Genomic DNA, 26,380 nt, shown 5'->3' with positions numbered 1-26,380 from the left:
TTTGCTTTCCGTCACTCCTGCTATTTGGAATGCAGATAGTGAGGGATGTTCAGTCAGTTTGCTCCCTCATGCCTCAAATACATATAAATATAGTCTTGTATGTGTAAGAGATGTGGAGTAGAGAATAGAGTAGTTTTTATTCATCAATTCGACCACATACGACTGATACACATGCTTCGTTTGCAAAGCAACCACCCCAATACACACAAACGAAGTTGCATCAAGACACTATTCAAAAGGGCCACAACACACTGCAGCACACCAGAACTGCAAAAAGAGGAAGAGGAACACCTATACAAGGTATTCGCCAAAAACAGATAACCTCGCAATTTCATCAACAGATGCCTAAGGGAAAGACAACGGAACGAGGACATGCCACAACCCAAAGCTCTAGCCACACTACCATACATCAAGAACATCTCTGAAATGACAGCCAGATTACTGCGACCACTAGGACTTATAACAGCACACAAACCAACAGCCACACTCAGACAACAACTCACCAGAACGAAGGACCCGATACCCAGCATGAGCAAAACTAATGTAGTGTACAAAATCCCATGCAAGGACTGCACAAAACACTATATAGGACAAACAGGAAGACAGCTAACGATCCGCATCCACGAACATCAACTAGCCACGAAACTACATGACCAGCTATCCCTAGTAGCCACACACATAGACGACAAGCAACATGAATTTGACTGGGACAACATTGCCATTATAGGGCAAGCCAAACAAAGAACAGCCAGGGAATTCCTAGAAGCATGGCACTCATCCACAAACTCCATCAACGAACACATCGACCTGGACCCAATATACTGGCCACTACAGCGGACAGCTGAAACTGACAATCGGAAGCGGCAGGGACAGGCCACTATAAATGCCTGAGGAAATACCACAGAAGCACTTCACAGGAGGCTCCCAAGCACTGAGGATGTCACCTAGACAGGGGACGAAACGTTTGCAACAAGAACTTCCAGCTCGGCGAACAGAACCACAGCAACATTTGTAAATAATAAAAAGATGGATAGGAACAGGACATAGGGACTTTGTGAAGAGAACATGAGGAGGTTGCAGATCGATACAGATAGATTGAGTGAGAAGGCATAAAAATTGGTACATAGAGTGTAATATGGGAAAATATAAGATTGTTCAGTTTAACGGGAAGAATAAAGAGCATTTTTTTAAAAATGGAGAATGAATGCAGAATTCTGACGTGCAGAGGAAGCTGGGTCTTAGAGATGTCTTAGGAACAGACCCTTCAGTCCAACTTGTCCATGTTGACCAGATGAGATGGTTGCAGGTACAGCAAGTAATTAAGAAGATTAATAGATTGCTGTCATTTATTATGAGAGGAATTACACACAATGTTTTTTACTTAGACAAATTTGCAACTCTGTGGTTGAGATGAAGGTGGAGGCAGGAATATTTTTCAGGCGGAGGTAGATAGGTTCTTGTGTAGTAATGGAATCAAAGGTAACTGAGGTGTATGGGAATATGGAAACACAAACATATCAGCCATGATACTACTGAATGGTGGAGCAGACTCAAAGTGCCAAATGGCCTACTTCAGCTCCTAGTTTGTATGCTTGTATTGAACAAAAATAAAACACTCTGAATATAGGAAATCTGTAAATTAGAGATCAAGAACTGCGATGTTAAGTTTGATTTTGGCTGCACAGATGTGAGCTGCTAGAGCTACAAAGTATTTCTAACATTGTTAGTTTTTTTTATTTCTTATGTTATTGCATTGGGCTTTCCCAAATATTTCCATTTTGCTGCATGGATACTCTTTTCATGCTATTTTACAAGCCAATCTCGCTAAATACTTCCCCTCATCGCTTTACCCCCAGTGCGCACTTGATGAATCAAATGAATATCAGTCTTTGCCGGCATTTATTTCTTTAAAGCCTTGCCCTTTGCTTTGAAATGATGAAAAAATCTAAAATGCTCTGAAATAAAGTCATTTTCTGCATTAAGAATCTCAAGACAGCATAGACCATGAACTTTCAGACATTATATGAGGTAAATCATGTTCATGTTAGAAATTGTTCAGGAAAAGGCTCACTATTCACAGAAAGGCCACCTCTCCATTTTTATGCCTTCATAAAAAGTCACAGATAGGCCAAAAGGCAAGAAACCATCTTGTGGACTTAGAGCTCAAACTATTTCTCGAGAATTTCATGACGGGACTTAATTGGGATGGCTGGAACTTCTGAGGAAATTGCGTCAGGTCAGGGATATAACACATTCCAGCTTTGAGGCAACCTTTTGGGAGATGGGTCAGCCCCTCCTCAGTGGCAATGCCAAGAATGGGACTGTTGTTGCTTGCAAGGTTATGGCCCCACTGACTTAGAGACACACCCGCATCCCTTTAATTGGATGATGGACCAGGACCTGACTCTTAATTGGCTATTCTCAGCAGATCTCGCAAGCAGCCACCTTGCCAGGCATATCAGGGTGGTAGCCAGAAATTCTCAGAGCCTAAGATGGGAGATTCTGCCCTTTGAAAACAACCTTTTGTCAAAGAAAACAAAGTGAATATTAGGTTTTAACATCAATGCAACTTACGTTTATCATAGTAGCCGTTTGTCTGTTTATTATTAATCTCCCCAATAAATCATGAGGTAAACCATGAACTTTTCAACTGTTTTAGAACATCTTGCTGAGAAAAGAATTAAGTTGCTGTTTCCAAGGCCTTTTAAAACAAGATCACATTTCATATATTTGTTTCATTTTGTGAATGGTTATTCAGCTGTCATTTTTGTTAACTTTGAAAATTAATAAAAAATAAAATGACTCTTCATATGGAATCATTTACTTATTCAGCTGTGGGAATCTATTTCTGTACTTGCATTGGTTCGATCGTTGTATTCATAAACCAGCAACAAAGCATAAAAGTACAGACAGATAACACACAAAACATCACATGAAGAAAATGCAATAGGAACTAACTTGTGATGAACTACTGCAAGAAATCAATAGGATCATATACAAATATTTCTCAATGAATGGAAGAAGTAATCAATGTTCTACACTGTCTTGCTGGTGTTAAATGTTCTTTTCTCCAAAAGGGAGAATATTTTTAAAAGTATATTAAAAACATTTCTGTTTGAAAATTGCAGAATGTACAATAACTTGTCTCTGTATACTATGATTCACTGAGGTACCTCAATATAATTGTTGTATACCTAATATTTACTATATATATTCCATGTTAAGCATGCAGCCTAAGGGCAAAACAGTTCAGTTTGAAAATTACAGAAACTGCAGTAAAGTGTTCTTCATGCAGCATACTTCATAATAAGGTGCCTCAATAAAACTTCAATAGTTGTGATTTGCACAATGTACATTCCTTGTTAGACATACAGCCTGAGGTGTTCCAGAGTTTCCAGCCTTTGGCATATATTGAAAGGCCTTAGATAGTGACTTTTCCCTGTTTGACCTCTGTGGTGGCTGCCACTAGGTTTAGTGCATTCAATGTTATTATCATTCTCTAATCAATGATAGACAACTTTCCACTTTCGTAAACATAACTACCTTGTTTTTTGGTACATCATTATGCAGTACCCTTTTAAGGTCATTCAATTGTTACATTTTCCACAGTGATCTGAGGAAAATTAAAGCTTCTGTTCATTTTGAGTTGATCTTGATTAATCAATTCCAATGGCCAAACTTACTGACATTTTTGCTTGACGAATCCAATTTGTCATTTCTTCTCTGAAATTGTTGGACTTTATTGCACTATTCTTTGCACAATGTGACATTCTGGTAAGTTTAGATGCTATTTTTTGCACATTAATGTCTGAGTGCTTTAAGCCACATCATTAACAAAGGTTAAGTGGCTCATTAGTGGTCATTAAGGTGGTAAATTAGCATAATTTCATCCACTATCCCATTGAAGGGCTTGTTACTGCTGGTGGTAAATTGTCATGTAGAAATGCAGACAACACCAATGTACAAATCAGCAGTATATATCAGCCATCTGCCCATATCTCCCAGCCAAACATGTTTCTCTGCCCTACATGATATGATACTTCTCAGTGAGAATACCTATAGAACCCACTCACAGTGTGCAAATGAAATAAGCTTATTTTCAACAGTATACAAATAAACTACCACAGATTGTACAAATGTTGTAACCGGGTTCTGGATGTTTCTGACAAATGAAGACTGGAAACCACACATGTGCAAAATAATGAACATTTATTAGGTAATTATAAAAGTCAAACAGACATGATTCAGCAGGACTCCATTTGAACCTTCTTCCCTGAGGTCCCAGTTCTGTGTTATCTGCCATCTTTTGATATCACTGATGATGCACACAACTATTAGCCAAACACTTATTAACCCCTTACATTGTGCAGATTATATCGATTCCAGAGTTCAGGAGTACAGGGGCTGACTGATAATGTCAGATAAAAATTGTCATACGTATGAGAAAATTAATCTTTCAGTATTAATACTCATTCAGATCTGCCACTGAACTCATTGTAAGTTTTTGATGACACTGGCTGCAATGAATGGGAGGATCATGTGCCCCTTAGGTGCTGAACTTAACCCACATTGCCCATAACCTACGTACACAATGGAGTAACACAGGGGATGTATCAGATTAATTGAATATTATATAAATCTTTGCCTGGTTTTTCAATAGCCGCTGGGGATGGGAGTGCGTATGGGTGTAATCCAAAAATTTCATTCCCATGACACACCGGTGAATACTCCAATCTCTGGAAGAGGTCACAATTTTCAAAAGGCCTGGAAGGGCTCAGGAATGGAAGACTCAGTTGCTATCTGTGAATGGTCCCTAATGCTCCTGAAGGAGCTTGCTGAGGGCCCTGTCTGGAACAGAGTAGGGTTTTTAATCCATTTTGCAGATGAAGCCAAACATTCTGATGCTCATTAGTGGACATCTGCTGTGTCAAAAGAAAGTTTCTATTTATCTGTGCGTTTTTTGTGAGATTTGAGTCATAAACTCATGCTGAGTTAAGTGCTGAACTATTAGATCCAGTCACTTTGTGCCATTGTTGTGCTCCTGAGCTTCTGGCTCTCATTGGCAAAGTGATATCCTGTCAATATGGCTGTAGTCTACTTTTGGCACTAGGCAGGCCATTCTTGCATCCTGGAGGTATTATGCTGCCTCAAATTGGTTGCAGGGCTCACCCGCTGCCCAATCAGCCAATTTACATTTAAAAATAGCAACACAGGAGTGACACACATTCAAACACAAGGCCAGGACCTGGAACGCATCCAGGTGTCAGGCTCCCAAACCTTTCTTTGAAAATGCAACGCCTTACATTTGTCCTCAAGGTTTTTGAAGGAGGACTAAGAAACCTTGTTATAAGACCTGGTATGAATTGTGAAACTGCTTTATTTCCCAGACAGTAAATAATGAGGTAGAAAAAAGCAAGTTATGCTTGGATGCATTTAATTCAATCAGAATAACTTGACTTAATAATGCTATATTTTCTCACATGAGAAGGCCACCTTTGTTTGGTTAGATTCCCTACAGTCTGGAAACAGACCCTTCAGCCCAACAAGTCCACACCGACCCTCCAAACAGCAACCCACCCAGACATTTACCCCTGCACCTAACACTACAGGCAATTTAGCATGTCCAATTCACCTAACCTGTACATCTTTGGACAGTGGGAAAAAAACAGAGCACCTGGAGGAAACCCACACAGACATGGGGAGAATGTGCAAACTCCACACAGACAGTTACCCGAGTCCCTGGCACTGTGAGGCAGGAGTGCTAACCACTGACCCACCATTCCGCCCCAACTGCGCCACCATTATTTAGAGAAAATAACCCACCATTATTATGTTGCAATTTAACCTTCCAGATTTGGCCACAGCACACTCCTACAGCTTCTGTTCAAAAACCTCATGATCTATCCATTTACTGTCATTTGTGTAGCAGATCCAACTACTATCAACTAACGGTTGGGGTAGATTGCTACTGCAACATATATAGGAGTCTAACGACCTGTTAGTTTAACAGTGCTAGAGGATGTGCTACTCGTGAGTTTTACAAGAAGATGCACTTTTCTTAACAGTAAGACGTACCCTACAGCATGATAGTGATGGATACCTGTGGCTCGTTATACAAATGTAAGACGCAGAAGCAGAAGTTTGGCCCATCATATCTGCTCCATCATTCAACAAGATTAAACTGATTTGATAACCCTCAAATCCATTTTCCTGCCTTACCCCCACAATCCTTAATTCCTTCACTGATTAAAAACCTGTCTATCGCAGCATTGAATATACTTAATGGCCTAGCGTCGATTGCCTGCTGAGGAGAAAATTCCACAGATTGACAACCCATGGAGAAATAAAAAAAAACTCCTTCTCATTTCTGTCTTGAATGTGCAACCGTTTACTGAGATTATGCCCACGGGTCCTAGACTCTCCCACGAGAGGAAATAACATCGCTGTATTTACCCAGTCAAGTCCCCTAAGAATCTTATATATTTCAGTAAGATCACCTCTCATTCTTCTAAAGTCCAGTGAGTGCAGACCGAACCTACTCAATCTCTTCTTATTTAGAATCAACCTAGAGAACCTTTTCCAGACTTCATCCAATGCCAGCACTGTATATCTTTCCTGCAATAGGCAGAGCAAAATTGTTCACTGTATTTCAGTTATGATCTGACTAATAATTTGCATAGCTTTAGCAAGACTTCCCTGTTTTATGCTCTATTCCTTTTAAATTTGAAGCTAATACAGAGGAACCTCAATTATCCAAATATCAATTATCCAAATATTAGATTATCCAAAGGAGATCTCGAGGTCCCGATAGAAACATTACATCAAAGAGGTGTTTTCAACACTGATCATGTCTTTTGTTCACAATAATTAAAAGTGAACTTGGCTTACTGAAATGCTGCAGAGAACAGTCCTGGACATCACTAGGAGCCCAGGCAGTGTCTCCAAATGACAAACCACCTGCCCTCTCTCTTTCTGTCCACTCTTTCCCTGGAGTTCTGCACAGGGGTGTACCCTAAATCCCCCTTCCCCAGATAATCTCTCCAATATTGTCCTAGTTGGAGACTCACTTAACAGAAAATTCCGAGGCAAAGAGGAAAGGCATTTAATCAATTAACCGAATAATCAATTAGCCGAATGAAATAGCAGATAATCGAGGTTCCTCTGTATTCCATCAGTTACTGCCTTCCTTATTACCTGCTGAGCTTGTATGCTAGCTTTTTGTGATTCATGTCTTAGTGACTGCCAAATCCCTCTCTGCTGCAGCTTTCTGCAGTCTTTCCCCATTTAAATAGAATTCAGTTAGAAATAACTACTAAGACTATTAAGAACCTGGGATGACATATCTGACTCCATCATAATCATGAGCTATTCTTTCCTTACTTGAGAATATATGACATCATCTGATTGGAAGAAACTTAATGCACTCTTCAATATTAATCCTCTCAGAAGCGGTACTTTATATAATAGTTATATCTGTAAGGACAGACCTCTACTTGTCAAACCTAGTCAAAGATCTTGAAGTAGGAAGCTCCTGATAACATGACTAGCTAATAGTTTGTTTTTTCTTTGCTATCTTTGACAGTCCATATTCATTAGGATTGTATTCACATTTCCTTTTAGTGATTTTTGAATAGATCTGTGGATATAAATGTTTTTTTAAAACACAGAAATTTTCCTCAGGTTCACCTGATCAAAGGATCTTGAATTTTTAAAATCTATCCATTCAGAAATGGTATTGCATACCTCTGATGTAAGTGAGACTTGAACAAGAGCCTCCTGCCTTTAGAGATAGGGACACTAGCACTGCACCACAACAGTTCTCACAGGATCTTGATGTATTTTTAATCACCTTATTGCAGGAAGTTGTGATACATTTCTGGAGCAGGCAGGACCTGAACCAGGATCTTCTGGTTCAGCTGTAGGGACGCTATCACTTCACCACAAGAATCCATTAAAGAATATAGATTTTTAAAAAACCTATTTTTCCTAATCAACCTATTCAGAGATGTGACTACACACCTCTGGAGCATGTGGGACTTGCACCTAGAACTCCCAGTCCAGGGGTAGGGACACTACCATTGTTCCACAAGAGGGTCACCTATCAAAGCTGGCTGAAATATATTGATCACACCTGACAGGATCATCAGAACCAAAATGGCAGTGTATATGTTTATGAGGGCATTCATTCTGTTATTTAGCCTGGCCATAAACTTTTTAAGCATAACGTTTTCAGAAGGAATTTGGATCAAAATGTTCATTAAAAATGTGTATTTGTTCAAATCATATTACGAGCATGAGGTTGTTTGGTGATTCTGTGCAAAATGACTTGACAATTGAATTTTGTCAATATTCTATTCTGATGCAAATATAGTAAAGTGTATAAGCTAACCCAACTTCTAATAGCATTTTATTTAGCTCCAGCCCTTCTTAATAATAATTTGATTAATATTGCTGTTTCTGTGATTGCCAAATAGTTATTAATTAAAAGTTTTGTCATAAAAGGCATCTTGAACTGAAAACTGATCTGAGTCCAATACACTGAAATGATAGATAAATTTACAAAAAAAAGGGAGTAATGCTGCTTTCTGATACTGTAACATTGTCATTGTTCTTAATCAGTCCTTTAAGTGCCTCTCAAATATGTATATCAACTTCAAAGAAGGCCCCGTGGCTTATATAATAACATCACAGGTGTCTAGTTAAATGCCTGACAAGCATTTCTAAGGTCCCAGCTGGCTAAATCAATGCCTGATCATTTTGATTTGCTTAACACAGTCAGTACCTTTGAAAATGGTTATTACAATTGTCTGCAGCCTGCAGAAACACTTGCATGTTCAAATACAGGTCTAAATTAAATAATTCACCGTTGAATTCTCTCAGAAACCCTAGCAAACATTTGCTGCATGCCAAAATCTACTTAAGATTTTTTTTATTATTCAAAAATGGTGTAATGAATGGTTAAAATTCACAGCACATGCAGCAATCATCTTCCGTGGAATCATTCCTTTGTACCTCGATTCATTCCAGAGATTCAGATGTTGCACTGCCACATTTTGTCAGCTGGAGGTGTGACTCATTAGGGCTGCTATACTCCCACAACACTTCAGCTCTGCAGTAACCATTTGATGATGTTACTAAGCATCACAGGTTCAGGTTAGGTACACTCAAGACTTGAATGCTCATGCTTTGGAATGTGGCAATGGTTCAGACTCAATTTCTGCGAGCAGCTGCAGTAAAACGTAGTTTTGCGAGTGTAGCCATGTATGGACATACCAGAAATGGACACACCAGAGTTAATGTGTGTTCATGTAACAAAGCAGATTAAATTAGCAACCATAATAATAGTACTCTCTTCACACTCGTCACCCATGTGGGATAAGGTTACATTCGAAGCTATTCCCAAACAGGTTTTGCTTGGCACTGGACTTAGATAGTCCTACATTAAAATAGGCCATCAGAAGTCTGACAAGTGTAAATTAGATCCCTACTATTTTTCTGCTTTGCTTCCTGATTGTAATGGTTGCCATTACTTGAGTTTGTGAGCTAATTTTCACAAGCAAAAAAAGAAGTAAAGATCAGGATTCAACACTATCCTCTTCACACTCTGCCTCTTAGTCGGTCAAAAATGGGAATCTTAGTTCAAAAGATCAGCACCCTATAGGTTGCATATTGAGAACAAGAGATACAACAGTAACACACATAACAATTTCAGTGACAAAGGAAGTCACAGGAAATGATGTACTAGAAGCTGCATAGTCTTAAAGGTGTACAGTTTTCAGTTAAAATTTTCTAGTCAATTTCTTTTTGTGGAGGAAACAGGTCAGGAAAGGGGTTTACATTAATTTTCTCATAACAATTTCACCTTCAAAGCGATGATGCTTTTCAGCATGACCCTGGAATATTACTTCCTGTTAGCCAACTTTCTCCCTTTCAATCTCTCCCTCTCCTTCTCCAGCCTCTCACTGAGTTTCCTGGTGATGTAGTGGGCTCTTACAATTCCATAAGCAATTTTAAAAAAAGTTTTGCCAATGAATCAGCCATAAATCTTGTATTTTCGTTGTTCTTGTTTCATGAATTGACTAATTTTATTAATGCTCGAGTTGTTTTAGTGCTAGCAAGTTCGGTAAAGTACACCATAAAGTTCACCATTGAGACTTATGGAAACATCGAAGATAGAAGCAGGAGGAGGCCATTCAGCTCTTTAGGCCTGCTCTACCATTCAATATGGTAGTGGTCTAATCATCCAACTCAGTGCCCTGATCAAATGTGCTGCTGATGCATTCCTACATTTCTCTTCAACATAATTTGGAGGAGGCAGATGAAATGCACCCTTTGGAATCATAGAATCAGAGACATCTACAGCACCCAAAAAGATCCTTTCGTCCTTCACATCCACATCAATCAAAAACAACTACCTAACTATTCTGATCCTATTTTTCTGCACTTGGCCCATAGTCTTCTAACCCTTGGCATCGCAAGTGTATAACTAAATACGTCTTAAATGTGGTGAGGGGATTCTGCCTCTATCACCCTTACAGGCAGCGAGTTCCAGATTCCCACTGCTATCTGGATATAATTTTTTTCCTCACAAGTCCTCGAAACCCGCTGCCCTTGATCTTAAATCTCTGGCCTGGTCATTTATCTGTCCATCAAGGGAAAAAGTTTCTTCCTATCCACCCTATCTATGCCTCCCATAATGTTATATATCCCAACAATGTTCCCTCTCAATCTTCTCTATTCTTAGGAAAACAACTCCAGTCTGTCCATTTTCTCTTCATAACTAAAACTCTTTAGCACAGGCAACATCCTGGTAAATCTCGTCTGCACCCTCTCCAGCGCTATCACTGGTCATTGGTCAACATAAAAATCTTGTTTCTAATTGTATGATTCATTATTGTGTTCATTAATGTGCAGAGCCCTGCTGAAATCTGTCCTTTGTAAACAAGGTTTTAATATAAACTGCAATCCCACACATGCCATTGCAAATAAACAGACTCTGCTTAGTAAGTACCTCAGTGAATGGATTGTCTCTAATTAGCGACATGGAGACTGCGTGTCCTTAGTGGCTTGAAGAATGGATATCTCTTAGTTAGTAACTTAGTAAGTGGATTCTCCTGCTTAGTGGTTGAGTAGCCAGATCTTTCTCATTTGCAGGCTCCTCACTGCCAAATGGATGTTCTCAAGTGCATCAGCTGCCAAATGTATCTTCTTCAATTTCAGAAGTTATTAAATTGCTTTACCACAGAGGGTTTCTACCCAACCCAATCAATAAACATGCACTAATGCATTATTTTACACCATGACGTAGAACTGGTTCAACATTCAGTTTTGGTGCTTAATATATTTTCTTTCACGGAATGTTAGCATTGCTGGAAAGGTCTGCATTTGTTTCCCTTCCATAATTGTCCTTGAGAAGATGGCAGTGAGCCACCTTCTTGAACAATTGTATCTGTCAGGTTCACTTTCATGCTTAGACACCCTGTTAGTAAAAGAACTCCAGGGTTTGGATCTCACAAAGGTGAAGAAACAATGATATAATTCCAAGTAAGGATAGTGTGTGGCTTAGAGAGAAAGGTGAAGGAAATGGTGCTTCCTCGCTGTTATTCTCTTTCTGCATGGGAGAGATCATTGGATTGAGGGATGGTGTTGATAGAGTGTTACACAGAACATAAAACAGTACAGCACAGGAACAGGCCATTCGGCCTGCGATATTGGTGACTTACTGCAATGTACTTTGTGTGTAGTACACAATGCTTTCACTGATTGTCAATGGTGTATGGAATGAATATTAAAGATGGAGTAGAAAGTTGATTTGTCCTGCATGGCCTCCTCCTTTTTGTGTGTTGTTTGAGCTGCACTCATCCAGGCAAGTGAAACGTAATCAGTTCTGATTTGAGCGTTAATGATGGACAGGCTGTAAGGAGTTGGGTATTGAGTTATACAGCTCAGAGGTCCCAGACTCTGACCTGCTTTATAGCTAAAGTATTTATATAGCTCATCCAGTTGGAATGCTGGTCAATGATGGTTTTGGAGGACAAGGAGGATTCATTGATGGTAATGGCGTTGAATGGATGATGGAGATCCTTCCATTCCAGTTTAAATATAAATTTAAATAAGCCACATATACCTCATGTCCAACAACTGCTAATGTTTATTGCCGGGAACAACTTTCTCATTGATAAATTCAGACTTTGCATTATTAACGAATGCAGAGGTTTAGGTTCCCCTGTGGGTGTGAATGATCTCCTGTAACTGATCAGTAACAACTAGTCCCAATCAGCAAACACATTTAGGACGTTGTTTAAAAGCAATCAGTGAATGCATTATAAAGTCAATAAATCAGTGCTCCTAGACCACCAGCACTATTATGCCTTAAACTAAGTGGCAACAGAGTGAAAATTGACTTAACAGGAAAGATCCCATTGATTTAATTGGGGGTGGTGCCATGATAATTAGCCACAAAATGATTTCACCAGGTGCAACAGCTGAGTGGGAAAAAAAGCTGCAGGAAATTCTAGCACATCATAATTAATGGCACAAGTGACTTAATTCCTTAATTCCTCTTCCTTTTGTGTCATTCATTGCTCCCTCTTCTGTCTAAATGTTTGTGCAAATCACTGGGAAAAGCTGGGCCAATATAATCGGATGAATTATATGTTAACACATTAAAATGAACTTCAAACTCTTTTGCATCATATTAATATTGAGCATTAAGGCAACATAAATATTTCTGGAATTAACATTAGAGTGAAATCAATCCTTTATTCTTGGAAGGGTTGGCTGTTAAAATCAGCCAAGTTACTTGATTCCCCTGAAACCATTCAGAACCAGTTGCTCCAATATTTAATTTATTCAACTGAGAAGGTAAGAAGGCCAACTACCCAAAGATGGACAGGAAGGTCCATATTTCATACATGCATTTCAGATTCCTAATTATATTATTGAGATACCTGAGGTATCTAGCCAGACCAACCTAATGACAGAGTGGATTGGGGTCAGATAGGTAAAAAGAGACATAGATTTTAGAATTCTTTTACACCCTTGTGATGCTTGAAGGGTCAGGAATCCAGGGTATGGGCTGACACAGAAAACTTAGCCATCCCCTTAATGCAGTACTGGTATGGCCACCTCCAGTCCTTGATTGTGAGAGGGCCCTGCAGCCAGGTCTATCAGGGTTTTCACTGTGTTTTTGCAGGGTAGACTCTAGGCTGCACCATTTCCCATCAGCCTCCCTCTCAGGATGGGATTCAAATGAGGTTTAGTAATCCTCTGGTTCTCATTTTGCCTTTGGAAAGTGAGCTATTAACCTGCCTGCGGGATTTTCCTATTGGAAACCCATTGGCACTTAAAATCAAGGGTCAAACCTCTCCTGACACTGTTCCAAAGAGAGGTATGGGAATTTGTTTTGCAGTGATCTTTTATTCACTCTTGACTCTCATGTTTTCTGTGTTCTTTATTTTTAGCTGACACTGTTTGTGGACAGATATCAAAGTAATTATATCAATCACTCCTGGCAAATAGAAATACGCAGCAAGATACAAAACTCAGGTGGGGGAAGGAAGGTATTTCAATTTTTTTGTGTCTGGCTGCAGAGTTCATTCGAACAGCACTTGGCATTGTTCTGTGGCACACAGAGTTATCACCTGACGTAGTGTACGGCTCACATTTGCAGGAGACAGATTAAATTCTGTTTATGTCAATAACATGCCATGGACAGATTTGCAGGCAAGAGCAGGGCAAGCCTCTGAAAAGGCCAAGGTGAAAAGGGTCAGAAGCATTGAGCGGTGCACTCAGACATATGGGTGTGAATAATATTAATTGTCTTACATGAAAGCTATTATTTTAGGTTTAGAAATCAATGCTACCTTTATTTAATTAAACCAAAGTCACAAATGTTAATGTTGGCTGCACCAGCATGAAGTTACTGAGGTATGTTGTTCACTGGCAAAAAGAAATTGTTGCATCTTTTAGGAGAAAAAATCATGTTGAATTTACCTGGTGTAATGTTGAGGCTTCATTCATATTATTACAGCTTCTTTTCTAGATTTTAATTTTAGAATCAGTTTCAAAGAATTATTTACTTACATTTCAAATAGTTGTATGCCTGCCTTATGGTTTTATTTCTTTTTCTGGTTTCCTTTTTCATGATGATTTTGGGGTTTGACAGGGGAGGGATGGGGGCAGCTGCTTCAATCCCACTTCTTCTGGCAAGGACATCCACCAGTCTCTGCTGTCAGCCTGCCTGAGGAAGAATTCTCTTGTGTTGGAGTTTCTGCTACCAGACAGACAGGCCGTGACAGAATATCACTGGGAGGCACCAGGGCAGCGAGTGCCTGAGTTGATGATCCCTTACGTACAGTGCAACTCAGAATATCATCAAGAGAAGGTTTGACAGGCAACATTCGTCTGGCCAACTGGGGAATTAGAAGCCAAGGAGGAATGGGTCTGTTGTAGTGGTTCGACACCACGGCAGATACATACTGGGACAGCTCATCTCGCCCTATTGCCAAATCTCTCCAGCTGAGTGCAAGTCCTGTCAAACCGTGGTGATTCAAGACTCCAACAAAATGCTGCTTACAGGGATCATTAGACTAAAGTTCATGATTCCAAAGGCTTTTATTTTGAGTTGAACAGTTATGCTACTCCTTTTAAAGTTTAGTGCAGAGGGAAAGGTAGAATGAGAAGTCTGATTCTGAAAGTGAGAGCATTTCTATTGCTGAAGGCATCAGAAGGCCCTGAAATTGTTGACAGAAGATCCTTTCATACTTATCGCAACTGAGTTTAGAACAGTTGCTGGGTGAGAAGCTGATGGTGACGTAGACTCTCTGCTACCTTCTGCGCATATGGCAAAGAATTGTGTCTGCTCCTTCAATCTCCTCAGAAAGCTTATTGCAAACTGACTCGAGATTTCAACATTGAGCAACAGTTCAATGGGGCACTGATTTGTTCTTGGAGAAGAATGGAACAGCTGTATACTATTCTTTTCCAGCAATATCACATGTCATGTTTGGTATTTGGGCAGCACCCTTTTCTATGTTAGTAATATTTATTTTATAATATCTGGGAGATTCAGCAATGCAGGGATAAAGCTTGCCAAATCCTTTTTCATATATTGCCTCTTTAACTTATTATGCATTCCTGTGGAATTTCTGCCAATGACTAAAAGTCTATGAAGGGCTTCACCAGTGGGAGACTAGTGGAGTTCATGTAGTGAGGCTACAAGTGGCCAAATACATCAGTTTCTGTCATCATTCCAGGAATTCCACTGCTTTTCCAACAATATTACCAAGGACATTGGGACAGCGTAACAGAAATTCTGGCTTGTCCACGTAGTTAGTGACTTAACTTCTGAATCTGAATAACTCACTATATGAATGGCATCATTATAAGTAATATAGATTATTAACCCTAATCTGAATAATACTTCTCCATTGTATAAGTGGAATATTTTATAATATTGGATGCCATCTGAAATGTTTTGGGTAGATTTGCTGCCACTAATTCTTCTTCCGGTTATTCATTTACATTACCGATACCCAATGAGGAAGAATGCTCACATAATTTCAACGGCGGAAGTAGGCTTAATCTTGATTGATGATATAAGGTTTATTGCATAATGGTAGTTAACACTGCTGTCTTACAGCACCAGGGACCCAAGTTCCCTTGGGTGACTGTTTGTTTGGTATTTGCATGCTCTCCCCATGTCTGTGTGCGTTCCCTCTGGATGCGCTGCTATTTTCCCCAAGTCTAAAGAACTGCAGATTAGGTGGATTGGTCATGCAAAGTTTCTCCATAGTGTCCAGAAATGTCAGGCTGCTAGGTGAGTTAGCCATGGTAAGTGTGGGATTACGAGAGTAGGGTGGGGAGATTGGGTTGGATGGGATGCTCTTTTGAGGTTGGTGCAGATTTAACGGGCCGAATGGCTTCTTTCTGCATTGTGGGAATTCTATGAACAGGATGTTGTTTTGGAATCAACCTTAACTTGCTGCTTCCTGCAAAAGGTATTTCTTCCACCCCTGTCTGCTACAGAGCACAATACTGGCAAAGGTATTATGTGTATTCTGTTGTATAAAACAGAATCACCCCTGAAAGTGTTCACTGACATCACAGCATAAGCTCAGTCCATAGATTGTTTCTGGGAGGTGATAGCCAGTGTTTCTAATGTGTCACCAGACGACTGTAGCAATTTGTTTGTTACTAAGGCTCTATCAGAATGTTTCAATAATAGTAATAAAAACTTACATTGAGCATAGTGTCTCACAACAGACAATCCCATATCTCAAATGTAATGCAATAAGCTAGTACGTAGTGTAGAATCTTAGAGTCTTCATGAATCTATCCCAGTGACCTGCATTTAACATGGTTGATCCACCTAACCTGCACATGCCTGGACACTATGGGCAATTTGCTACAGCCAATCCACCGAACTTGCACATCTTTGGACAGTAGGAGGAAACCGAAGCAAACCCAAAGGAAATCCAGGCAGACATGTGTCCAGAACCAGGGGTCACAGTCTAAGGATTTGGAGTGGACCACTTAGGATAGAGATGAGATGTTTCTTCAACCAAAGACTGGTGGGCCTGTGGAGTTCATTTACACAGAAAGTAGTTGATGCCAAAACATTGAATGTGTTCAAGGGGCAGCTAGATATAGCACTTGGGATGAATGGGATCAAAGATTCTGGGGAGAAAGCATGACTAGAACTACTGAATTGGATGATCAGCCATGATTGTGATGAATGGTGGAGTAGGCTCGATGGGCTGAATGGCCTCATCTTGCTCGTATCTTCTATGCTTCTATGCTTCTAAAACTTAAAGGGAGGTAGTGACATGTTGGTTGGAGGGATATCAGATTTGAGTTACTCAGGAATTATTGTAGATATTAATTCCTCAAAACATTCCTTGGTAATTATTCAGGTAAGTGAGTCAGGACTCTCCAGAGACTGGGACTCCACCACAGAGTTGTGAATGGTTTTGGAGGATATCCTATAACAGATAACTACACATTGGAAGTTTATATTTCCCAAGCAAACCTTGGGTACATCGGACATTAGAGGTGTTCTCTAGCACACCTTTCCAGGTATATTGCTGCAATATTTATTTTCCAATCGAAAGACAGATAGTCAGTCACAGTCAAATTACACAGACTGTTTTAATTCAAAGCATATGACCAAATGATGCATTTTAAAATAGCTTTTCTCTAATTTTCAACACTTTCCCTAATGCAGGTTAATGCCCAACCTAAGACTAAAACAACATTTCTGGTAGGAGTAAAAATACACCTCTCATGTCACATATTAATCTTAGCGAGTGTCGAGAAGATTTGTAGCTGAGGTTGAGGTTCTGGAAGTAGGTTTGCTCGCTGAGCTGGAAGGTTCATTTCCAGATGTTTCGTCACCCTATTTGGTAACATCTTCAGTGGGCCTCCGGGCAAAACACTGCTGATAATTCCTGCTTTCAATTTATATGTTTGGGTTTCCTTGGGTCAATGATGTCATTTCCTGTGGTGATGTAATTTCCTGCAGTAATGTCATTTGCTGTTTTTGTTTCAGGGGGTGATAGATGGGGTCTAACACAATGTGTTTGTTGATAGAGTTCCAGTTGGAATGCCATGCTTCTAGGAATTCTCATGCATGTCTTTGATTGGCTTGTCCTAGGATGGATGTGTTGTCCCAGTCAAAGTGGTGTCCTTCCTTATCTGTATGTAAGGATACTCATGACAGAGAGCCATGTCGTTTTTTTGGCTGGTTGATGTTCATGTATCCTAGTTGTCTGTTTGTTTGGGTACCCAATGAACACAGTCCATCGATTTCTCAATAACAAACCCAAACAATAAGACAAAACACATCCAGAAACCCTCGCCAGTCTCCCCTACATCAAAGACATCTCGGAAATGACTGCCAGACTACTCAGATCCCTTGGCATCATGGTAGCCCACAAACCCACCAACACACTAAAACAGCTATTAATGAACTTGAAAGACCCTATACAGACAGCAAGCAAAACTAATGTCATTTACAAAATACCCTGCAAGGACGGTAACAAATACTACATTGGACAAACAACAGAAAACTAGCCACCAGGATACATGAACACCAACTAGCCACAAAAAGAGATGACCCTCTCTCACTAGTATCCTCACATATGGATGAGGAAGGACACCACTTTGATTGGGACAATGCATCCATCCTAGGGCAAGCCAAACAGAAACACGCATACAACCCTGTCACGGTGGACGCTGCAAGACGTGTCAGATTGTGGACATAGATACCACTATTACGCGTGGAAACACCTCCCACCTTGTACATGGCAGGTACTCATGTAACTCAGCCAACGTTGTCTATCTTATACGTTGCAGGCAAGGATGCCCGGAGGCATGGTACATTTGGGAAACCGAGCAAAGGCTACGACAACGGATGAATGGGCACCGCACAACAATCAACAGACAGGATGGTTCCCTCCCAGTTGGGGAACACTTCAGTGGTCCAGGACATTCAGCCTCGGACCTTTGGGTGACCATCCTCCAAGGTGGACTTCGGGACAGGCAGCAGAGAAAAGTGGGCGAGCAGAGGCTGATAGCTAAGTTCGGTACCCATAGGAAGAGCCTCAACCGGGACCTTGGGTTCATGTCACATTACAGGTGATCACTATTGCACTACACACACACACAGATATTCCTGCACACACACATTCTCACATACACACGGACACAGGTACACACAGACGCGCACACAGACACCCACACACACCCTTATAGACACACACACTCCCACATTTGCACATGCATCCCCTCACAGTCTTCAGACACTCTGCACTCACTACACACACACATACATTCTCACACTCACAACCCCCACCCCAGACAGACAGACACACACAGACAGACAAAGACCCACATGCACATATATTTTGTGGGGTGAATTTGGACTTGCAGAGTTACATTGTACTTTGCTCAAAAACTGCATGCATTCATGCAGAACTCTGAGCTCAAACACTGCATGAATTTATGTAAAACTCTGTTATCTCACTTTTTAGATTAGAATCAATCTAAACATCAGGTCATAGACAGAGAACACAGGGGGCCAACACCTTCAACATATTGTCTAGCTATCACCATTGTTAACAGCTAACCCGAGAATGCAACTTTATAAAAAAAGGTTTTGTGATTTACACATGAAAGAAGTGAAACTATCACTGTATTCTAGCAGATGAAAGGCTTAACAGACAATCAATTTTTCAATGTATAATTTCAGTTACACCACACTGTAAATTTTTGCTATAAATTCTGTGTTACAATCGAGCCCTTCACTACCACCTGATGAAGGAGCGTCGCTCCGAAAGCTAGTGTGCTTCCAATTAAACCTGTTGGACTATTACCTGGTGTTGTTGATTTTTAACTTTGTACACCCCAGTCCAACACTGGCATCTCCAAATCTTGTCTATTAACAAACACATTGAATTAGACCTCATCTGCCATCCCCTGAAAAAAAAACAGGAAATTACACCACCACAGGAAATGACATCGCCAACCCAAAGAAACCCAAACATATAAATAGAAAGTAGAAATTATCAGCAGTGCTTCACCCGGAAGCCCACTGAAGATGTTACCTAGTAGGGTGATGAAACATCTGGAAATGAATCGTCCAGCTCAGCTAGCAAACCTATGTCCAGAACATATTAATCTTGTAAGTTACCATTGAAATACAAGTTGATGTTTAGTTGTGCTTTTGTGAGCTCAAAGCAAGTTGAGCTCACTTAAATCATACACTTAAGTGTCATTGCTGTGCAATTTGTCTCAGGTGGATATAGAAGTCTGTGTGTGCTTGCTCACATGTTTGCGTGTGTGTGTGAGCATGTTAGCAAGTATTTGTGTTTGTGTGTGGTGGGGGTGGAGTGGGGCTAGTGGTAGGCGATATGGTCAAATTCTTTAGTGGCCATGTTGGGAGAGGGATGAGAGCATGGTGGAGTTAAGTATTAAATTAGTTTCTTGTAATATATCCTTCCCAAGATTCAACACTATGTTGGAGCTGGGAATTTAACCAGCAGCTGATGTAGTAATGATGCTTTGAATTATCCCCAAAAACTGATCTTCCTCAATGTTGCTACCCTTCAAAATTCTAACATCTACATATAGTTACAACAAAAAAACTACTGGACTACTTTAAACTCTAGTTCTGGAGACCATAGAAAGAATGCATTAATGGACAATTATCACTGGAGGGTTGCCATCAATGTCAGATGGTGCAAAAATGAAATGAATCACTACTTTACTGGAAATATGCCTGTGCTAGATGTTTAAAGCAGTTCTGAAAGAATTGAACCAAAACATGAGTATCACTCGGTCACTTTACTCCCTCTTGAAGACTAGATGCTAAGTGTAGATTATTTCTGATTAAATTTTTTGCTGCACTCATTTCCCAATCAAAGGTAGGTTGCATTCAGAAAGTTTATGGTGTAATCCTTCCTACTTCTTATCCCTTGACAGAGACACATCTTTTGCCTTGAAATCCCCAAGTTGAAACAGAAATGCTCTGTGGAATTCCAATCCTCAGTAATTAGTCGCTGCCAACTAAAATTGCTGCTTGGGGCAAAGTTATGGTGAAATATCAGTAATTTTTTAAAAAAAATGCTAATAAGAAAGGTTAATGAAAAACATGCATGTAATGCCATAGCAAAAATTGAATGAAACAAATCCAGAATTTCCTAAGAAACTGACTTTAGCACCAACTGGAAGCGATACAGTATGCCTTTACAATTTCAATGCTTAAAGAAAATATATTTCTTTCAACTCCCATTTTACATGCAGAACTGCCAACTCATCCACTGTGAATAGCACAGGAAACCATGACTGACAACTATTTACATAAATTTGCATTCATTTTGGGGCCGTAATGAGGGCCTCCCATATTTCTTCTGCCAATGGGACAACATGTAATTCACAAATCAGGGAAAAGCAGATGTCTGAGCTATCCACCTGAATTTTATAACTCCTCATATTCACTGATCAGCTCCAATCAGAAGATCTATTGTGTAAGGTATAGATGACTGTACTTCTTTGTGTTATGATGCTGGTTACTTGTGAAGAAATAGCCAGTCATTTCCAATGTGTCCTAACTCATGTGATTGTTTCTCTCTTTGGGAGAAAATAATAATTTTAGCAGGGATCTATGGGTGCCTCAATCATGTAAGATGACAACTAGTGTAGTAATGGAGGTATTAATTGTTTGTTGAGGCAGTAGCTTTGTACTATTTAGAGTCCCATTTGTATGTGTACAAAATAAATGGTTCCTACTTTAATGAAAGTGGAATAGTCACTGAGCAATATGTAGCTTCAATAGTTAGAAATTAGAGGCAGTTTGAGCCCAAAATATTGACTGTGGAAATTGAACTTGACTTGGTGGTCAATTACTGCCAGCAGTTCATATTTATCAAATGTACAGCAAAGGTTTGGGAAATTATTTTGATGCAGAACTTACATACTTGAGGATCCACCCAGAAGGGTAATGGCAGATGAAAACACCATTGGCAATTTTCCCTCCAAGCTTCACAGCACCTTGATTTGGAACTCTACCACTGTTCCTTTACTGGCAAGGGGTCAAAATCTTGGATATCCCTCCTTAACAATACTGTGGGTGTAGCTATGGGACAGAAATTACAGTGATTCAAGAAATCAGTTCACTATCATCTTCCCAAGAGCAATTAAGGATGCACAACAAATGCTGGTCTTGCCAGTGATTCTCAGATTGCAGGAATGAATTATGATACAAAAAAATACTGAACCCATCCACTTTGGTTTATGATCGATTGTGGAGGTGACACATGAGGTAGGGAGGGTGATAGGGAAAGAAATAGCAACCAGAATAAGGGAAAAGTAGCAACATCATTTCACTTAGAAGTTAATATGGAGGACTGAGGACATAGACATTAGGATTTTGTGATGTGTTAATTCAGATCACCATTGCTCATTAATGATGTATGAATTGGAAATCAATCTTTTCTTGTAATTTCCAGTCTCAAACTTTTTCAGATTTTTGAAGTGATGGGCAAGGAAATTGCATAACTCACTGTATAAAGGTCTGTAAATGCAGGAAATAGGGACTGACTCTTAAATTTACTGTTACTTGACAAGAAGCATTTAGTTTGTACTTGTTTAAGATCAGTAAGTGGCTGTATAAAGAGTGAGAGAGAAACCCAACTCTATCATTCTGTGCCACAGTTTGTTGGATCTCCAATGAGCTGTATCGTTGCCAGTTGTGGTAAGGCCATCATGATGGTGGAATAATGGACTCATTCATCAAGTTCCACTTATAAATCCAGGAAAAACAATCAATGAAAGGACTTCAGTTCCCAAAAATGCTGGAATCTAGAAGATATTTCTCCAAGTTATTAAGTTGTCCCAAACAATTTGTGAATCAATACCAGAAGAACAACTCTTTAATTTGCATACACAACCACTCATCTTCAATCCTTCGCCATTAATGTAATAGTGGAGTACAGAAGTACTTAACTTTGCAGGTTTACATACAGCATTTTACATTGCCTGACATAGTACAACATTTTCACTTGGTCATGCCAGAGCACATTAACTACCCACCTCTTGCAATATATCATTAATGAGCCTTAAGAAAAGAAGTAGTGATGTATTAATATAAATTCATAACCAATTTACAACCTAGAATCACACTGACTATTACCCTACCTCCTGTAAGAACTCGACTCCACTCTCCCAGCTTCTCTATCTCTGTCTCTGCATTGCTGGGATTTTATCTGTGGTGGGAGTGGCCCTTGCTAAGGTACATTCCTGTAGCTGCCAAGGCTGCCTTGATCTTCCTAAAAAGTCCCTTTCATTGATTCTGAGGACATAAAGTTAAAATCAATGCAGTCCCATATTAATACAAGGGGCGAATAGAAATTCTAACATGTTTCTATTTATTTAATAACTATAAAGTACTTTCTAGTTGAAACTGGAATGTGTATGAGTAAACATTCAAAATATAAGATTGTTATTAGTTGCCATGTGCAATGCATTTAGAAGGTCGATAATAGCAACTATTAACCTTTATGAACAAAGTGCCTTATCGCTTTTATGTTGTTCACGGCAAAAGAAATAACTTACATTGATATAGCACCTTTTATAAATTCAGAGTGTCAGAATTCCTTAGACAATAAAATTAATGGCAAGTTAATTTGCTTTTGTAATGTTGGCAAGAACACAATGTAAACTCTAACACAAAAGCAAAATTATGACACTGCAGAAACTCTGAGATAAAAACAAAAGATAGTGACAATATGCAGAAGGCCAATCAGTATGTGTGCTGAAAGAAACAGAATTAATGGGCTGAATTATATGAAAGCAGGGGTTTGCTGTTGGTCCAATGACTAGGGCTATCAATCGCATTTAAAGACAAGGTCCCAGTTGCGATCATGGATGGAACCGGATGTGGGATAAGGAAAGGAAAGGCTATCACCAGGGTTGGGCTGACAGAGCCCATTGACAAGGGATGTGTGAGGTGAGTGGAGGCTGAGATGGACAAAATTGTGGGCAGGGGAAAACACAGAGGTGGGAAAGACCTTGTGGGGAGGGGTGCTGCCAGGATGGGTTCCATAAAGGAAGTACAATGCCCCACTCCAAATCCTTTGATAGAGTAGTGAATGTTGCGCCCCTTCCCCCTCAGATCCTACCTGAACCCACTCTTCAGACCTCTTCTGAACCCACTCCCCCACTCTTGCAACCAGTTCACCCCGAGGTAGCAAGTGCACACTTTGTATGGACATCTTTCAGAATGGATAAAATCCCAGCAGTGTTGTGATAGAGGCAGAGGAATTTAGAGAACAGGATAGACAGGAGTGAATATCTGTGATGAAGGGGATCAAGGCCAAAGAATGAGAAACGATTGAAGTGGAATACAGCATTGGAAAAGTGGTTTCATGAATATTTGCACACCAATACCTCTCCCTGTTCTCAAACAGAAATTGTTGCAGAGAATCAGCAGATCTAGCAACAAGTTGGAAGGAAAGCAGAGTTTACATTTCGAGTCCAGTGACCCTTCAGAACTGGTAGAAGCTAGAAAAATGCTGTGTACATGTTGAAGTCTGGGGGTAGAGTTGGATGGGGAGGATTAAAAGAGTGAGTAAATAGGCAGATATGGAGTCCAGAGAGAGAGGATGACAGTCAGGCAGACAAAGGGATAAATAATAGTAAAGCAGGAAGAAAGAAAATGACGACCATAGGTTATTGAAAATGGATTGGCTGTGCTGAAAGCAGCCAAATCAGGTAATGGCCTGGGGTATGGGAAAGGGAAAAGGACATGGAGCGACATGTTCAAGCTCTAAAATGATTGAACTTAATATTGAGTCCTGAACCTCTCCCCCGTTCTGTTTCTATTCACTATCCTTTAACTCTTTCCCATCTTCAAATCTCACCATTTGCTGTATTTTTCCTATTTTTAAGTTTTTCTGGTTCTACTGAGTGGTGAGAGATCTGAAACTGTAAGTTTTGCTTCTCATTCTACGTGTTCTGCCTGATCTGCTGAGTATTTCCAGTATTTTCTGTTTTTGGCCCAAAAAAAGCTCCTCTGCTTTTCTTTGTGCGGTACATGTGAATGTTTATGTCTACACAATAACCTCTAAAGAATGGTCTAACATTTCTTTCAAAGATTTCACTTTCAACAGCCCAGATCATTCAGTACTTAGTGGAATATCAGCATAGATTATGTGCTCAAGTCTCAAGAGTGGTGTTTGAACTCTCAACCTTCTAACTCTACTGCAGGAATTTTGCTGCTGACTCAAGGCCAGGACTAAGAGAGTTGAAGTTTGATATTAAATACATGTATCATGAAATACACGAGAACCCCTTTAACAGCAAAAGCCATCAGAGAGTAGAATTTTCTCATGTGAACATATTTCGAGTACTTTGTTGTATAAATGTTAATAATATGGGTCTTTAAATAGTGTAGGAAGATGTATTTTCAACTTAAGTAATGATGATCAGAAGCAAGTGGCAATTTTTGCTTGGCACTTTTATTTTTGCCTTCCAGGTTTAGCATGAATACAGTTTAACAGATTCCAAACTGACTGATAATAGAAGTGAAGTTAGTGAATATTGACATCTTTATGTTAATGACATAAACATTTTAAATTAGGCACAGAAAACGGCAACTAAAAAGGACCAAAATAATCCCCTAACTAAAAGCGCTTACTGCTAAGCCAAAATCTTACTCAACCGCTCATTAACTCAGAGGTCAGCTATAACCCAGCAACATGTTTTTCATAGTGTCAAAGGTTTTCAGAAACTCTCTGCTCTGCCCTTTGTACAGAGACTGATAACCATGAACTTCCTGTATGAGCCATTTGTAAGATATTTGACAGTAATTCACATCAAGTGGGGCTCGTGAATGGAGTGCACAGATAGCAGGAAGGATAAAGTGATAACACATCTCTCAAACAGATGCCCCTTTTTATAGCTTGAAGGGGATGCTTAAAGTTGCAGGTGGCCGGGCTTACATCACGCCTGTAGAGGGCTGTAATAGCTCCCTCAGAGGTCTAGTTTTATTCTGTATTTAATCACCCAAGGTTATATGAAACAGCATCTATGCATGAACAGCATGATGAGAACTATAATCTGAAAAGTGAAAAAAAGACAACCATTAAGTTTTTACTTTGTGACCTTTTTATTAACATACTAAGCTGTAGCCAACAGATGTACACACCCTTTTTAACAGCTGAGATAACTGCCTTCAGTTATTAGTTACAACTGGTAATAAAGCTGCAAGAGCGAACTGCTTTTCTGCAGAATTAAAGTGTCAGGATTCCCTTTTAATTCATCTCATGGTCTCTTTTTGAAACCAGATCAAAATTGAAAGATCACCCTCTTAACAGTTTTCAAAAAGATTCAGCGACCTAAAAAAAAGAGACCGATGAAACGTAAGACTGAAAACCCAAAAATGATATGAGTTTAATCACTGGTAAAGGAAATGTATTTTCTTTTTAGGAAGCATGTCATTACATATGTAAATATTAAACATTTGTCTCTTTATATGCTTCATTATAAATAACTACGAATTAAAAATAAATAATGCTTTTACAATTATATTTCTTATTCACCTATTTTTATATTTACTTTTCAAGTTTCTATGTTTTGATGTTTTCTGTAATTAAAGAATTTTGTTAGGCTGTCATTATAGTGTATAGACAATGAACTTTAAACATAACAATTAAATAGAAACTACAATATATTGCTGATTATGCTATTATTCTGTCATCACAATGACTTTTAAAAAAAAATTCTTTATTCTTGTCTATCCTGCCTAACCACTGTCCTCTTCACCGAGGCCTTAAGAAGGTAGAGTATTATGAGCTGTAGATCATCTTATAACAGTTCA

The sequence above is a fragment of the Chiloscyllium plagiosum genome, unplaced genomic scaffold (genome assembly GCF_037043375.1).
Source record: "Chiloscyllium plagiosum isolate Xiang-an unplaced genomic scaffold, Cpla_swu_hap1 HiC_scaffold_39, whole genome shotgun sequence".
Lineage (NCBI taxonomy): Eukaryota > Metazoa > Chordata > Chondrichthyes > Orectolobiformes > Hemiscylliidae > Chiloscyllium > Chiloscyllium plagiosum.
This window is presented reverse-complemented; position numbering follows the sequence as displayed.